The sequence below is a fragment of the Heterodontus francisci genome, unplaced genomic scaffold, assembly GCF_036365525.1.
Source record: "Heterodontus francisci isolate sHetFra1 unplaced genomic scaffold, sHetFra1.hap1 HAP1_SCAFFOLD_167, whole genome shotgun sequence".
Lineage (NCBI taxonomy): Eukaryota > Metazoa > Chordata > Chondrichthyes > Heterodontiformes > Heterodontidae > Heterodontus > Heterodontus francisci.
The window spans coordinates 768520-773367 of record NW_027141337.1 but is presented as its reverse complement, the minus strand read 5'-3'; the positions used below and the strand labels follow the sequence as shown (position 1 = coordinate 773367).

The window sequence follows — 4848 nt, the reverse complement described above, 5'->3', positions numbered from 1 at the left end:
CGGGGAACCATCCGACCGGATCCACCATCTCCTTTTCCCGTAGGGCCTTGAGGACATTCCGTGCAGACCACTGCCTGATGGATTGGTGGTCAAAGGTGTTTTCCCGCAGAAACATTCCGACGAAGGATAGCTGGTACGGCACAGTCCAACTGGATGAAGCGATCCGCGGCAATGTGACCAGACCCATCCTTCGCAACGCCAGGGACAGATAAAACCTCAGCACATAGTGACACTTGGTGTTTGTGTACTGGGGCTCTACACACAGCTTGGTGCAGCTGCACACGAAGGTGGTCAACAGGATGAGGGCGACGTTGGGTACATTTTTCCCGCCCTTGTCCAGAGGTTTGAACATCGTGTCCCTCCCGCCCTGGTCCATTTTAGATCTCCAGATAAAGCGGAAAATGGCTCGGGTGACTGCCACAGTGCAGGAGTGGGGTATGGTCCAGACCTGCGCCACGTACAGCAACAACGAGAGTGCCTCGCACCTGATGACCATTTTCTTACCCACAATGGAGAGAGATCGCTGCTCGCACACACTCAGTTTATTGTGCACCCTGGCCACTCGCTCCTTCCACGTTTTGGAGCAGGCCCCGGCCCTTCCGAACCATATCCCCAGCACCTTCAGGTAGTCTGACCTGATGGTGAAGGGGACAAAGGATCGGTCGGCCCGGTTCCCAAAGAACATGGCCTCACTCTTGCCATAGTTGGCTTTGGTTCGAACTGGTCGCAGATGCTCAACTGTCTGCGAGGGGATGGTGGATCCGAGCAGAAGACAGCAACATTGGCCATGTGCAGGGAGGCTTTTACCTGAGTGCGTCCACGGACTGGGATTGTCACCCCTCTTATGCCTGCATCCTTCCTAATGGACTCTGCAAAAGGTTCGATACAGCAATCAGACAAGACAGGGGAGAGAGGACAGCCCTGTCTGACTCCAGATTGGATCAGGGCACTTTATGATTCCCACCCATTGATTGAGACTGCACTACTGATGTTTGTGCAAAGCAGTTTGAACCAATTGCAGATTCCGTCCCCAAACCCCATTTTGGAGAGCAGGTCCATCATGAATGTGTGCAATATCCCGTCAAAAATCTTCTCCTGGTCCAAGCTGATGAGGCAGATGTCCATATCCCTGAGTAGTGTGAGACTATCAGAGAGCTTCCTGCTGAGTACAGTGCAGGCCTGGTCAGGGTGAATCACCAACTCCAGAGCAGACTTGACTCGACTGGCGATGACTTTGGACAGAATCTTGTAATCTGCATTAAGCAGTGAGATGGGCCGCCAATTTCTGATTTCCGCCCTCACCCCCTTCCGCTTGTAGATGAGGGCGATGATGCCTTTCCTCATGGATTCTGACATGCTGCTGGCCAGGAGCATACTGTCGTATACTTCCAGCAGGTCTGGGCCGACCCAGTCCCACAGGGCCGAATACAACTCAACCGGAAAGCCGTCGCTTCCGGGAGATGTACTCGTCTCGATGGACCTGATGGCCTTTGTCAGCTCGTCCAGAGTTAGCGGCTTGTCCAGTCTCTCCCTCATGCTGTCTTCCAAGACCTCTGTGATAGATGACAGGAAGAACTGGGAAGCCGTGCTGTCTGTGGGCTTCGCGTCTTGCAGCCCAGCATTAAAGCATTTGCTGATCCTTAATATTTTTTTAGAGATACAGCAATGAAACAGGCCCTTCGGCCCACCGAGTCTGTACCTACCATCAACCACCCATTTATACTAATCCCATATTCTTACCATATCCTCACCTTTTCCTATATTTCACTACCACCGACCTATACTAGTGGCAATTTATAATGGCCCATTTATCTACCAACCTGCAAGTCTTTTGGCAGGAAACCGGAGCACCCGGAGAAAACCCACGCAGACACAGGGAGAACTTGCAAACTCCACACAGGCAGTCTCCAGAATTGAACCCGGGTCACTGGAGCTGTGAGGTTGAGGTGCTAACCACTGCGCCACTGTGCCGCTGTGTTGGATTGCAAAGACGTTACTGAGCCATCCTGTTCCTTCAAGCTGCTGATAACAGAGCTCTCTCTGTGTACATTTTGGAAGAAGAAACGTGAGCACGTCTCATCCTGCTCAATGGAGAGGACTCTGGACCGGAAGATGATCTTGGAGGCCTCCGTGGCAAAGAGCGAGGCCTGCTGGTTCTTCACCTCTTGGAAGTCCTCCTTGACCTCGACTCCCATCGACTGCAGCCAGAGCAGATTTTGCATTCTTCTCTGGAGTCTGGACATTTCCCTCTGTCTCTCTCTCGCCCTCTGATCACCTTTGAAGAGAAAGAATCTTTATCTTAACAACCTTAATAAAAGTGCGTCCCTCAGCATGTAGTCCTGGACCTTGGAATGTGCCAGTCTGCAAAACTCGGTCGTGGACAACATTTTGCGCTGCAAGACCAGCAGATTTCGTGCAGACCAAAGAGTGTCTATCACCAAATTGATGGTCCTCCAGCAGCAGGGAAATGGACCGGGTCCGGAGGGACACGATGTTCAAATCTCTGGACAAGGGTGGGAAAAATGTACCCAACGTGGCCCTCATCCTGATGACTGCCTTCGTGTGCGGCTGCATCAAGCTGTGTGTAGATCCCCAGTACGCAAACTCCAAGTGTCACTACGTGCTGAGGTTCTATCTGTCCCCGGTGTTGTGAAGGATGGGCCTGGTCACATTGCCGCGGAACGCTCCATGCAGTTGGGCGGTGCCGTACCACCTATCCTTCGTGGAGCAGTTTCTGCGGGAAAACACTTTTGACCACCGATCCATCAGGCAGTGGTCTGCACGGAATGTCCTCAAGGCCCTATGGGAAAAGGAAACAGTGGATCATGTCGGATGGTTCCCCGAGCAGACCGTCAAAAGTCATTTGGCGGAATGCCTCATCACCAGAACTTTCAAACAAGCACCAAGACGTAGCTTGGCTGATGGTGAGAAGGGCCCTCCCCGTCAGATCCTTCATGCACACCCGAAGTCTCGCCCCTCCGCACAATGCCCCCGCGTTGGCTGTGGTGGGGAAGAGACGGTCGCCCACCTCCTCCTGGAATGTGCCTTTGCAAAGCAGGTGTGGAAAGAGATGCAGTGGTTTTTGTCAAGGTTCATCCCAAGCAGCTCTGTAACACAGGAGTCTGTGCTCTACGGGCTGTTCCCAGGGACGCACACCGAGACAAACATCAACTGCTGCTGGAGGACTATCAATTCGGTGAAAGACGCCCTTTGGTCTGCCCGAAACTTGCTGGTCTTCCAGTGCAAAGAGTTGTCCACCACCGAATGTTGCAGACTGGCACATTCCAAGGTCCAGGACTACGTGCTGAGGGACGCACTAAAGCTTGGGGCAGCCGCAGCAAAGGCTCAATGGGGAAAGACCACAGTGTAAGGTCCCCCCACCAAGCTGGACTGAGGGGCTGGATCCATGGGAATCCCCTCGAACGGTATCGTTAATATTCTCAATTGCTGTAAATGTAAAACTGTAATTGACATGACAATTGTGAAACAGAAGGGTTGGGAAGAAACTCATGACAGTATTGAAGGAAACTGATCTCCCTTGCAATGTTTGTATTTTTGGTGCTGTTTGGAAACTGTTTGGCAATGTAATTTTTACAGATTTTTATGAATAAAGTATATTTTGGAAATAAAAAAAAAGTAAGGTTCCTCCCACCAAGCTGAACTGAGGGGTTGGATCCATGGGAAACTCCTCGAACTGTTTTGTTGATATTTTCTTTTGCTGTAAATGTGAAACTGTAATTGGCATAACAATAGTGAAATGGAAGGGTTGTGAAGAAACTCATGATAGTATAGAAGGAAACTGATCTGCCTTGCAATGTTTGTATTTTTTGGTGCTGTTTGAAACTGTTTGGCAATGTAATTTTTGCAGATTTTTATGAATAAAGTATATTTTGGAAATAAAAAAAAAGATCAAAGCAATACAGTGGTTTTTGTCATGGTTTATTCCAAGCAGCTTGATAACACAGGAGTCTGTGCTCTATAGACTGTTCCCAGGGACGCACACTGATACAAACATCAACTGCTTGGAGGACTATCAATTCAGCGGGAGATGCCTTTTGGTTTGCCAGAAACTTGCTGCTCTTCCAGTGCAAAGAGTTGTCGGTGACGGAATGTTGCAGACTGGCACGTTTCAAGGTCCAGGACTACGTGCTGAGGGGTGCACTTAAGCTTGGGGCAGCCGCAGCAAAGGCTCAATGGGGAAAGGCCACAGTGTAAGGTCCCCCCACCAAGCTGAACTGAGGGGCTGGATCCATGGGAAACCCCTCGAACTGTATCGGGAAAATTCTGTGTGCTGTAAATGTAAAATGACAATGAAATGGAAGAGTTGTGAGGCAACTCATGATTGTATAGAAGGAAACTGATCACCTTTGCACTGTTTGTATTTTTTGACTTGATGCTGTTTTAAACTGTTTGGGAATGTAATTTTTACAGATTTTTATGAATAAAGTATATTTTGGAAATAAAGAAAAAAGTTCTCCCAGGATGAGGCTAACCTATTGTACTGTGGGTTTTCTGATGCCTGTGATGTCTTCAAATGTGGGATACTCAACTGCAGAATTTGTGATAGTTGGGGGTCAGCTTTTGCGCTCACCCCTGATTATATGAATCAAAAATAGAATTTACTAGCTGTTGCTGGACAGTGTTTCAGCTCCCAATTATTTTTTGCTATAAACACTCGTGCTCGTTTCTTCGCAGCTCCAAGTACGCACTTCTCCACCTCAATGCGTGGACTTAGCTGGCAGGGGAGAGACCGTGATCAGTGGCGTTTGATAATACAGGTGCTGTTTTTGTGTTTTTTTGGGGGTGGACGGTGGTTTCAGCACCGTATTTAGGGCATTTCGCCCTTTG

At 49.4% G+C, this 4848-nt stretch overlaps 1 pseudogene; it reads left to right on the top strand.

Annotated features, from left to right (window-relative positions):
• Nucleotides 1-4448: 4448 nt before the first annotated feature.
• On the top strand, nt 4449-4596 carry LOC137362839 (U1 spliceosomal RNA; annotated as a pseudogene).
• Nucleotides 4597-4848: the final 252 nt, after the last annotated feature.